Below are 13,071 nucleotides of genomic sequence, written 5' to 3' on the forward strand. Positions count from 1 at the left end.
CCCGGACAAGCGCCGCCTCCGACACCGCCTCCTCCTCTCGCCTCGCTCCTGGGAGGCCTCTCGCGGCCCACAGCGCCCCCCGAGCCGCGCGCGGGTGGGAAAGGAAACGGGCGCCGCGCCGGATTCATGGAACGGCCACTCCGGAGCAGGAGGGTTGGACGGGGAGGGGACATGGCTGGCTGGCTGGTTTGTATTTCCCGCCGGAAAGATGCGCCTTCAGAGCCGCGTGCCACCCGAAGGAAGGCCTATTGTTGGACTTAGTGGGCCTCACTCCCAGGTAAGTATAGTTAGGAACTGCAGCCCTCTGCCCCCCCTCCCCTTTTATGTGATGCGCCTTTCCCTTTTACACTGGGAACTCTCCACTCATTGAGATGATTCCCATGGGGATGAGACTTTCCTTTAACTGACTTTCCCCATAGGATCTACGGTTGCCAGCTTCGTTCTGGCAAAATACAGGACAGGGTGAGGTGGAGCGGTTGGGGGGGGCATTCCCCCGCCCATCTGACGTGACTTCAGACAGAGCAATCCATTACAATCTATTGCAGCCTAACAGGATGCCCCCTCTGGAATTTGTCAAACGTGCACGTGTGCACACACATACACGTGAATTTGTAAATCTTTCTGCGCTTGGCTACCCAGACCCATGACTTTTCACGCATCCTTTCAAACACATGCATTTGGAGATGATTCCTAAGTTGAGAGAGAGAGAGAGAGAGAGAGAGAGAGAGAGAGAAGACCTGGAATACAGGACAAAACTGTATCAATACAGGGCTTAGCATTTTTCAGCAGCTACAGGACAGGTGGCCTTTGAGGGACCTCTCAACTCCGTTGTTGCAATGAGAAGAGTAGCAACAAAAAAGGTAAAAGAGAATTCATGACATGTAGCTCTGGAGTCGTTATATACTAACTAAACAGATGAATCAATAAAGAATTATAAAAGTTTTGATGGAGATGAAAATGAGAAACCAGTGTAATCAAGCCTAGTAAATAGCAAAGTGATGGTGGTGATCAATAAATGCAAAACAAATGATCATTGGGATGGCTTTGCAGCATGTGAATCTGGGTTCTTTACACCAGTTTGTTGTATTTGGAAACCTTGATCTGTTACTATTCTGCCTGAGCAAACATTGAAAATCGCTACCATGTTTTAAAATCCTTACTAAAGACAAAGGCTGTAGGAAAACGTTATTTGAAAACAGCAGAACCCAAAGTAGAACTGTTGAAAAGAGAAGAAACTGTAGCAACGCCAAAGCTCAAATTGGTTACATCCTGGAGGATGGATTTTTACAAATGATTTTACAATCATTTTGACATTTTAAAACCTGACTTCCTTTCTGCGGTTCCATAAATTTATTTTTAATATCTTCTGCATATCCAACTTAACTTACTCATTTACTTATATATATATACTCTTATGTAGCTGCAGGTTATTGCAATAACCCTGACAGTGTTTTTATCTGTTTACAATTTATCTGTAAATATTCAATAAACCTTTTCCATTCTTTTATAAAAAGTTTGCTATCTTGATTTCTTATTCTTCCGCCATTTCTGCATATTCCACAAGTTTTTTTTTATCCCTTCTTCCTTTGCTGGGACTTCTTCTTTCCATTTTGGGGCAAGTAACATTCTGTATGCGCTGTAGTCGCATACATGAATAAATTTCTATACAATTTAGGTAGTTCTATTCCTATAATTCCCAAGAGAAAGGCTTCTGGTTTTGTTTTTTTTAAATAAACATTATTTTAAACATCCTTTTCATTTCATTGTATATCATTTCCCAGTAAGCCTTAACTTTAATACAAGACCACCACATATGATAAAATATAAATGAATAGAAATAGAACATACTCTCATGACAGTGGCACAAAAACCTCACACATAAACTATGTAAAAGAACAAAAGTCTAGCATCTCCCCTTCTCTCTCCCCCCCACCTCCTCCCCACCTCTTCTCTTCCCCAAACTTATACTGGATATAACATGAGTGCCTCTGTGGCGTTTGCCCTCCTAGGTGGGTCATAAGGAAAGGGTTAAATGAGTGTGAAGTGATTGGCCAGTGGGAACCCAAGGGGAGGAGTTAGAGTTAGAGTTGGAGTTGTTTGGAAGTCAGTTGGGAGTTGGAGAAGGAAGAGGGAGGATAGGTCTGTGGGTTGGTCTAGTTTTGAGGTGAGAGAGTGAGAGAAACTGTTAGGAGGAGTCAGATAGACAGTTGGAATAATCAGTTAGAAATTATTAGGAAGGTATAGGTAAAGGTAAAGGTACCCCTGCCCGTACGGGCCAGTCGTGTCCGACTCTAGGGTTGTGCGCCCATCTCACTCAAGAGGCCGGGGGCCAGCGCTGTCCGGAGACACTTCCGGGTCACGTGGCCAGCGTGACATCGCTGCTCTGGCGAGCCAGAGCCACACACGGAAACGCCGTTTACCTTCCCGCTAGTAAGCGGTCCCTATTTATCTACTTGCACTCAGGGGTGCTTTCAAACTGCTAGGTTGGCAGGCGCTGGGACCGAACGACGGGAGCGCACCCCGCCGCGGGGATTCGAACCGCCGACCTTTCGATCGGCAAGCCCTAGGCGCTGAGGCTTTTACCCACAGCGCCACCCGCGAAGGTATAGGTCAGTAAAAAAACTAAGAAACTGACAAGAAAAATTATCTGAAACCATAACCTTGTTAATGCTTATAAAATAAACTTGCTTATTTGATTTAATGTTAACAACTGTCAGGACTCCGTGTGTACCCGAGAGAAACGGGTTGGTGGCAGCGGGGAAGCAATCACAGTGGTGGCACAGGGATCAATAGACCGTCAAATGTCCGGGGACCTTGTGTGATCACCACAGCTTCACATTGAATATAACTGATCTGTAGAAAGGACTCTTATGAACTGAAAGCAGAGACGCTGCATGTACCTTTGTAACCCGGGAAAATCTTCAATGAAAACAATTTAAAAGGAAAATACAAGGTTGTGACCTAAGCTATTCCAGGTTACTGAAATTTGGGAGTGTTGAGCTGTTCCACGGCTGTGTGGATGAATTACCAGCCAGACAACTTGGTCTCCTCTGCCCACTTTAATCTTGGAAAATGGATTTTTCTTTTTAAGGTTTTTATAGAAAACAGAGATTTTTTTGTCACTCCTCTGCTTGATATTTCACACTGTCAGAGGAAAGGAGGGGAAATGGCTGCACCAAAGGATGGTTTCAGGAAAAATGTCCTTGCTTCACTCTGCGTTGTACAAGGGTATTTGATGCCCAAAACCACTAAATATTCCCTTCAAAGTTCCTGCTGTATTGCGAGCAGAGATCTTTGAAGAGTAACCATCTCTAGTCCCTTGAGAGGGTTCTCTCCATGGAGGAACGTTAGTTCTTATTTCTTTCAAAATATGCCTGGCATTCTTCTCTCTCTCTCTCTTTTTGAAAGGCTTTAAAAGAGAATTTTGGGGCAGCTCTTGACATTGACGAGGTTACAGTTGCTCAGAATTTCCTCTCTCTTTGATTTTCCTGCATTGCCTTTTTTAAAAAAAATGGCTGAGATTATAATCCAGGCTGGCTGCAGTTTAGAGGAAGACCAAAGTTATATATAGAATTGCAGAGTTGGAAGGGACCCCGAGGGTCATCTAGTCCAACTCCCTGCAATGCAGGAATCTCAACTCAAGCATCCATGACAGATGGCCATCCAATCTCCGTTTAAAAACCTACAAGGTTGTTGTTCTCTTTGACATCTGGTGGGAGGGCGTTCTACAGGGTGGACGCCACTACCAAGAAGGCCTTACAACTCCCAAAGTCCTTGACTATTGGCCACACTGGCTGGGCTGATGGGGCTTGGCCTCCACAGCTTCTGGAAGGAGACATGTTGGCTACCTCTTGAAATAGGGCATCTAATCCAATCAGAGCTGGCCCACCCATGAGGCAGACTGAGGCAGCATCCTTGGGTGGCAGAATCCTGTGGGGTGGCATCCCCAAGGACGCCCTGCCTGCCCCTGCTGCTGGAGAAGAAGCAGTGATGGCAGCTTCTGTTGAGATCTTGCTGGAAGCTACTACTACCATGTGTGACGTTAACATATGAGAGTGCTGGAGGTGAAATAGTTAAACAGGTTACCCAATCAGAACCCGGGGGGGGGGGGTGTGGAGTCAGAGGGACCATAAAACCAGCTTTGGGAGGGGCGAAGGGAGGAGTTTGTTGGGAGTTGGGTGGTTGGCTGGAGTGGGAGTGAATTGGGATAGAGTCTGTGGGGAGGTTGAGTTAGTGTAGTGAAATAAGCTGAGTCAGGAACAGTTAGGAGCTAGGAAGACAAGTATGTATCTGAGAGGTGGTTTAGTGGGTGAGAGCAGGTAGTGGAATGTAATGGTTCAAGGGGTTGCTCATGCGTAAGCCGGTGCCCACACCTGGCTGGGTTGCCTAAGTGAACCTTTTCTGTCCGGCAGTGGCGTAGCGTGGGTTGTCAGCACCCGGGGCAAGGCAAGTAATTTGCGCCCCCTAACCCGTGGATTTGCGCCCCCTAACCCGTGGATTTGCACCCCCTAACCTGTGGATTTGCCCTAACCCCAGATGTTGCGCCCGGTGCGGCCGGTCCCCCCTGCACCCCCCACGCTACGCCACTGCTGTCCGGACAGCCACTCACCCGTGGCTGTCTCAGTCGCTGGCAGAATCCGTCAGTGGGCGTTTCTTAAACTTCTTCCAGCAAAGAAGCTCTTTGACGCCTAGTTTCCTCCTACTTTCCCTGCGCGGAAGCCTTCTGCGCAAGGAGGGCGTAGGCAGCGGAGGACCCTTCCTCCCCACGCTGGTCCCCGGCAAGGAGTCATGTGACTCCCTCTCAGATTCCCCCATCTGCCCCCCTTCTCCACTGGAGCTGAGCTGATTCCCTTCCCCAGAAGATGGGCTGCCTCTCCCAATCCCGGGACATTCTCTGGGATCCCTCTGGAGCTCTCTCTCTCCCTCCGGCACTGATGGCAGTTCCCTGACATGGAAGTTATAGGTCTGGATAGGCACCCCATGATTGTAATTGACCAATACCGTTTATGAAACCACACACTTGTTAAACTGCAATAAATAAACAAGTTTATGTTCCAATTTAACCCTGACTGGACTCAGTATTGTACCAGGTAGGGCCTGGGTGGTGACAGCGAGAAATAAAGTGGTGGCACAGGGATCAATAGACAGTGAAACGTCCGGGGACCCTGTGTGATCGCCACACCATGTGACCTTGGTAAGTGCGGCTTCAGTGGCGTCTTCCTCTTTCGTTTCTGAAATGCCTAAGCGAGAGAGACGGACTGTAGCCTGAAAGAGGTTTGGGCCTCACTCAAGGCGTTCCATTCATTAGCAGCCTGTTGCTTTCCTTAAGAGCTTGGACCTCTCCTGTTGTAAGAGAGACATTTGTATTAAAAATAGCTCTCCTCATAAGCTGATGGCATGTAAGTGCATTCTGTGTGTCTGCTGGGAGTTAGAAAAAAGATGGAATACTTTGCTTATATTTTTGTGAACCATTATCTCTGACCATTGGTCTCATTGGCCGGGGCCGAGGGGAGCTGGAGTGAAACCACATCTTGAAAGTTCCCCATCCCTGGCCTAAGACCTATCGGGGCAGGAACAGAATGGACCTCCCCATAAAGGCCCTATTCCAGGTCACTGTCCGCCAAATTTCTTTGGCAACATGGTGACCTCCATATGTTGTCGTACTACAGCTCCTCTCAGCCCTTGCTGTTGGCCCTGCTGATGGGGGTTGATGGGAGTTGTGGTTCTGCTACATCTGGAGAGAACACCGTATTGGCTACCCCTGTATCAAAGGATCTTTGAGCAGAGATCTGAGGATGCTCTTAAGCTATATAAGGTGTACGACATCCTTCTGCAACTTGGTGCCCTCCAACTCTCATCAGTCCCAGCCATCATGGCCAAAGATCAGTTGGTGATGGGAGTTGTGGTGCAGTGACATTGGGGAGGGGGGTTGAAATGGGGAAAGTAGGTATTTAGCTTTTCAGCTGTCTTTCTCCAAAAAGACAGAGAGAGAGGGTGTGTGTGGGAACATACATAAATTTATTTGGATGAATCTAAGAGTTAAAGACCCACTCCAAATTGTTTTCTGCATTGGAAAAAAGTTGCAGCGGATGATCTCAAAAATAACCTGCCCTTCATCAAACAGTGAAATCACAAAGCTGATAAAATGTTTTCAGCTCTTGGTGAGAGGTGGTGGTGAGGAACTGCAGAAGGAAGGCTGAGGCAGAAAGGTTGTTATGGAACTATGCAAGCAAAACACCAGATGTAGGCTACATTCCACTCAGGGATGGAAACCCTCTGGTCCTCCAGCTGTTGCTGAACTATAGCTCCCATCAGCCCTAGCAAGCGTGGCCAATGGCCTGGCGTAGTACTGTACCCTGATATAGGGGAACCTCTGGTCTGCTGGTCGTATGAAGCTCATTAGACCTCCCCTACACTTGCCCTACACTTGATGCCATATACCGTATCTAACCTCTAGCTGTTGCTGGACTCTCAGTCCCAGTCCACATGGCCTGTGATCAGAGAATATGGGAGTTGTAGTCCAGCAACATCTGGAGGAGCACCTGTTCCCCATCCCTGGATGGAATGCAACCTACTGTACTAAGGTAAGACTTACATCTCTTGCTCCTACTTTTGCCTCTGGCCACACCCCCTTTTTGCCTCTAGATCTGCTCCACAGTGGCATATGCCCCTCCAGGTTGTTGTCCTTGAGGGAATGTGGTCCTCAGTCTGAAAGAGCTTCCCCATGCCTCCTAAAGAACCGTAACAAAAATCAACTTTGCAGGTTCAAAACGTTACATCTGAATGGTTCCTAAGGCATAAGGTGAAGTCCCCAGGGACATTCTCCTGTGCAAGCCCTTTGGAAAGGAGCAGGAATCCTGGAAGAACAAAGAGGAGGGTCTTGATAAGCTCTATTTCAATTGATTCACTCATTTCCTGGCAGATCACTGCCAATATTTGCAGCAATCCAAGCACCTGTAAAATCTCCATCCAAAAAATAAAATCTCTTAACTTCTGCTAGTTTTGAAGTTGCGTTCAGAGAAACTTCCTTGGGCAGAGAGAGAGAGAGAAAGAGACACATTTGTTTTCTTCTTCCACATGGCATCCCGTTTCCATAGCAACGGAGCATCTGATGGTTCTGAAGAATGAATAGTGACAAGGCTAAAGGAGTTTTCCTTGGCTGATGTAGGGCGAGGATGAGTGGATTCAAAGCCAACGGCCATTGCAAAGCTGTTCCAAGGTGCAATAATAATAATAATTAAAAATCTGATATTTTCTGCAACATCAGTTTATTTCTTTATTTGGGTATTTATAGTTCACGCTTTCAGTAAAAATATATTTCAATGCGGTATACAACATATAAGAATAAAGTCAGGGGAAAAAATCCATTAAACATCCTTATAAGCATCAATAAAACATTAAATACTGTTTGCTTAAAAAGAGAAGCTTCATAGTCCAAATACCTGTTTAATAAATGTAGTTTTCAAAAAATGTCTGAAGGGAGGGAGGGATGGTTCCTGCCAAATGTCTATGAGCAGGGAGTTCCGCCTGCCATACTTGTGAAGGTCAAATGAATCTCAAGGGCATGAAGAGCCAGAAGTACATTGTCCAAGGATCCTGCTGAATGAAGTGGAGCATCAGGAATCAGACAGTCTTTAGAGATGAGATGGAGGGGGATGTTTAGATGAGAGCGCATTTAATCTGTAGATTTTGGTGGTGGGGTGGGTGTGAAATCATAAGGCTGTGTGGACTTTAATAAATAAAAGGAGGCAGCACGGATGAACATCACCCAGAGCCCAAACGAAGGACCCTCTACCTACTCGTAGGGTCTCCTAACCCTGCTGCTCCACCTCTTTGCTATCGCTGCCCTTTGTTTTTATAATTATAAAGTGGGTCCAGCTGTTGCTGTGTTTGCCCAAGTCTTTCCTCCTTTCTTTGACCCAAACATAGTTTGTTGACAGATAGCGGGTGTCACCTCCGGCCCTAGGACTCTTGCTGAAGAGCATAAGAAGAGCCTGCTGGATGAGGCCCAATGGCTCACCGAGTCCAGCATCCTGTTCTCACCGTGGCCAACCAGATGCCAATGGGAACCCACAAGCATGAGAGTCACAGGGCTGCATCCCTGCAGTAAAGGATTGCAGCCGGCCTCTTGGGACTCAGTTCTGCATGGGATTCTGCTGTAAAGTGCTGAGCACTCCCCATTTTCGAAATCTCTTCTTTCACAGCTGAAAGTTTGCTTTTTGACTCCAGTCTTTTGCCTCTAAAATTCTGGCTGCAGCGACCATCTAAGAAGGAAACTCCATTTACATATAGGTGTTACTGGGTTTACACTGCAGATCTGATGTAAGGGGTCTTTAGCATCCTTTAATTTAGGAGTAGTCAACTGGGCGCCCTCATGTTATTGATGGATTAGAATCCCCATCATCTGTGACCTTTCACCATGCTGGCTGGGCCTGATGGGAGAGGATCTGGAGCAGGGGTAGGCAAACTAAGGCCCGGGGGCCGGATCCAGCCCAATCGCCTTCTAAATCTGGCCTGTGGACGGTCTGGGAACCAGTGTGTTTTTACATGAGTAGAATGTGTCCTTTTATTTAAAATGCATCTTTGGGTTATTTGTGGGGCATAGGAATTTGTTCCCCCCCCAAAAAAAATATTGTCTGGCCCTCCACAAGGTCTGAGGGACAGTGGACCGGCCCACGGCTGAAAAAGTTTGCTGACCCTTGATCTGGAGGGTACCACATTGTCTCCTCCTGATTTTAATGCCCTGCTTATGTCTTGATCGGCCTTTCCCCTGGAAGTCTCTGTTGGTGCCACCCATAAACCTAACGCATTCCGGGAGAAAGAGCAGAGGCAGGAATCAAGCTATTGCTTGTGCGTCCATCGGTGTGAGCAAATGCTTTCAGCTGGAAGGATTTTACAGCCTGCTTGTAAATTTAAGAGGCTTTCGAAGCCAGGGAGACACTTTAAATTGTCTGTGCAGGTATTAAAAACGGCTGGCACGCTGGCCTGGTTTATTTTTTTTTACAAAGGCTGGTTGCTAAAATGAGAAAGGGGCTTGCCAGCTTTGGCACTGGATGGCATTTGTGTCTCTGAGGATCTTTTGATGGATCTTGTTGCTCTCTTCCAGGGGTGGTTGCATCCAGACGGCAGTCCAAGGCTAAGCAGGAGGGGCAAAGCCAGACTCGAGGCCAGAGCTAGAATTCTGGTTCCCGGCAGGACCATGGACAGCTCCAACAGGAATTCAGGGCAACAAGACTCACACACCACCAGGCTCAAACATTGCTTCAGCTGCAAGGAAATGTCTAGCCTGCAGGTCGCTTGCAGGGTGTGTGTGTGTGTGTTCTGGTGAGCTCTGCCGCTGTTAGAAACTGCTGGTCGCTGTCTCACATGGTGTAACTGTAGCCATTGGGAGAAGAACCTTCTAGATCTAATCTGGCTCCACCCTCCTAGCCTGGCCATTGGCTCCTCCCGGGCAGGAAGGTGTATATATAAGGACTTCCTCTTCCAGCCAAGCCTCATTTTAGCACTAGGGTCTACCTGAGGTTCTTTTTATTTGGACAGGTGTTTTGGTTTTTTAAGAGATCCTTCTTGCCGCCAGCAGCTTCTTTGATTCAGCTTGTTAACCACGAGTTAAGCGACTAAATAACGACGATACGTAGGAACGCATCCTAGACCGTTTGCTGGCATGGGGGACACACTCAGCTTTAAAGACTGGCAATTATTGTTTCAAAAACGGCATGCCTTTCGATATAAGCAGATAAGGATGGTTAGTAATCCTTCTTCAGCCCCCTGCCTTTAAAAAGTCGTCGTTAATTTCTTTGAGTGGTGTCAATTTGGTCGTGTCAATTTGGTCTCCCCCCCCTCCCCTGAACAGCGAATGCAGGAAGGATTTGACCTTGGGCAAAGTGGGGGCGAAGCAGCAGTTGTCTAATCTTCCAGCTTTGCTGTCTCTAACCCATTTTGGGTCAGCAAGCCTCAAAAAGGATTTATTTCCCATCAGCTTATTGGGTAGAGCAGGGTTGGGGAGTTGCAGGCCCAGGAATCGAAATCTATCCCTGCAGCCTCTCTGCCTGGCCCTCAGACCTCTCCCTAAACACCTTCTCCCTTCCCACAGCCCTTCTCCCCAGACCATGACCCACACCAGCCCTGCTTCATGCCCCCTTTGAATGTTTCTATCTCGCTGGGAATGCGTTCTTGAACTCTGAGGACGCCTCTTGCTTGTCTGAATGAAACACACAGAGGAGTATGTGAATAAAAACTTCGTTGTCGCTATATTTATTAAATTTATATACCACTTTTCATCCGTAGATCTCAGTGCTGTTCGCAACCTAAAAATGCAAGCTAAAAACACAAAATACATAATATATTCTTATTACTTTGAATGGATGTTTTGTTTTAATATTCAATGCTTTATCATTTATTATTCACCATTCTACTGTTTTCACTGGGAAACCTTGTTTTAGCAGCTGCAAGTGCATGGCATAATGTAATAAGCAAATTACAACCGCTTTTCTAAACTAAAGGTATACGGTGGTACCTCTGGTTATGTACTTAATTCGTTCCGGAGGTCTGTTCTTAAGCTGAAAATGTTCTTAACCTGAAGCACCACTTTAGCTAATGGGGCCTCCCACTGCCGCCGCACAATTTCTGTTCTCATCCTGAAGCAAAGTTCTTAGCCTGAGGTACTTTTTCTGGGTTAGCGGAGTCTGTAACCTGAGAGCTTCCTGCACTCAATCAGAAGCCGTAGAAGTCATGCCAGATGTTCAGCTTCCAAAGAATGTTCTCAAACCGAAACACTCACTTCCAGGTCTGCGGCTTTCAGGAGCCAAAACGTTTGATTCACAAGGCGTTCGGGATCCAAGGCTGTATAGTGTCCTAATCAAGGGAAGTAATAGTACCACTCTATTCTGTCTTGGCCAGACCATACCTGGAATACTGTATCCAGTTCTGGGCTCCAGAGTTTAAGAAGGATATTGACAAGTTGGAACATGTGCAGAGGATGGTGACCAAGAGGATCAAGGGTCTGGAAACCAAGCCTTGTGAGGAACAGTTGAGGGAGCTCGGTATATTCAGGCTGGAGAAGAGAGGAGATCTGATTTGTTGTTGTTGTGTAGTTGCTTAGTCGTGCCTGACTCTTCGTGACTCCATGGACCAGAGCACGTCAGGCACTCCTGTCTTCCACTGCCTCCCGCAGTTTGGTCAAACTCATGCTGGTAGCTTCGAGAACACTGTCCAACCATCTCGTCCTCTGTCGTCCCCTTCTCCTTGTGCCCTCCATCTTTCCCAACATCAGGGTCTTTTCCAGGGAGTCTTCTCTTCTCATGAGGTGGCCAAAGTATTGGAGCCTCAGCTTCAGGATCTGTCCTTCCAGTGAGCACTCAGGGCTGATTTCCTTGAGAATAGATAGGTTTGATCTTCTTGCAGTCCATGGGACTCTCAAGTGTCTCCTCCAGCACCATAATTCAAAAGCATCAATTCTTCTGTGATCAGCCTTCTTTATGGTCCAGCTCTCACTTCCATACATCACTACGGGGAAAACCATAGCTTTAACTATACGGACCTTTGTTGGCAAGGTGATGTCTCTGCTCAAATATCTGAAGGGCTATCCCATGGAAGATGGAGCAAGTTTCCTCCCCTGCTGCTCCAAAGGGCAGAACCTGAACCAATGGATTCAAACTACAAGGCAGGTGATGCCGACTAAACATTAGGAAGAACTTTCAGACAGTAAGAGCTGTTTGACAGAGAGATGGACTCCCTCGGAGGATGGTGCACTCCCTTTCATCAGAGGTTTTTACATGGAGGTTGGATGGCCAGGGATTCTTTCGCTGTGACTCCTGCGTTGCAAGGGGGTTGGGCTAGATGACCTTTGGGAGTACCAACTCTACAATTCTGTGATTCTGTGACCCATCTGAGCTCCGTATTTGTTTGTTCTAATATTTCTAGAGAGGGACGGAGACCAGCCTTGCGTGAAATATTGCAACTGACAGAGAGCTGAGGCAGCCATGTGTTCTGAGACATGTGCCTGAGGTGACTGCAGTTATGTAAGGGCTTCCTTGGCACGGCCCATTGCATCAAATAATAATAATGCTTAACTTAAATGTGATACAGACGAAGAAGTTTGGGAGCGGGGTGGAAGCAAAGCATAGTTCAGCTTAAAGGGAGCGGGAAGGGAGCTCTACAAACAGAGTGCTACAGAAATAACTTTATCACTACTGAGTGGGATGCGGGTGGCGCTGTGGTCTAAACCACTGAGCCTTGGGCTTGCTGATCAGAAGGTTGGTGGTTTGAACCTTCAATCCCCGCAATGGGTAAGCTCCCGTTGCTCGGTCCCAGCTCTTGCTAGCCTAGCAGTTCGAAAGCACACCAGTGCAAGTAGATAAATAGGTACCGCTCAGGTGGGAAAGTAAACGGCGTTTCCGTGCGCTGCTCTGGTTTGCCAGAAGAGGCTTAGTCATGCTGGCCACATGACCCGGAAGCTATACGCTGGCTCCCTCGACCAGTAAAGCAAGATGAGCGCTGCAACCCCAGAGTCGTCCGTGACTAGACCTAATGGTCAGGGGTCCCTTTACCTTTACATTTATCACTACTGAACATGTCGTGTTTTGGATACTGGTTGTACATTGCTTTCCTTGGTGGGAAGATGTTCCTTGCAGAGATGGGGAATCCACAGCCCTTCAGATGTTGCTGGACTACAACTCCCATCAGCCCCAGCAAGCATGATCAGGGATGATGGGCACTGTAGTTCAACAACATCTGGAAGGCTATTGGTTTCTCACCCTTGTCCTAGAACAGGGGTGGGTGGGGCTTTCTCAGCCTGAAGTCCGTCTTCTCTTTCAAGCAACCTTCTGAGGGCCACATGACCAAGCTGGGAGGGGCCAGAGGTTAAAGAGTACAGAGCATCAATGCAAATCTTACCTTCGTCTGGCAGGCTAGTTTCTACACACCATGAACGCATCCTTCTTTGCCATCCACCTGGACCAGCAAGATGCATTGTCAAGAGGTAGTTGAAAGCAAATGTGGCATAGCGGCTAAACGTGGACCTGGGAGACCAGGGTTCAAATCCCCCCACTTGACCATGATGCTCACTGGGTG

This window comes from Podarcis muralis, chromosome 14, assembly GCF_964188315.1.
Source record: "Podarcis muralis chromosome 14, rPodMur119.hap1.1, whole genome shotgun sequence".
Lineage (NCBI taxonomy): Eukaryota > Metazoa > Chordata > Lepidosauria > Squamata > Lacertidae > Podarcis > Podarcis muralis.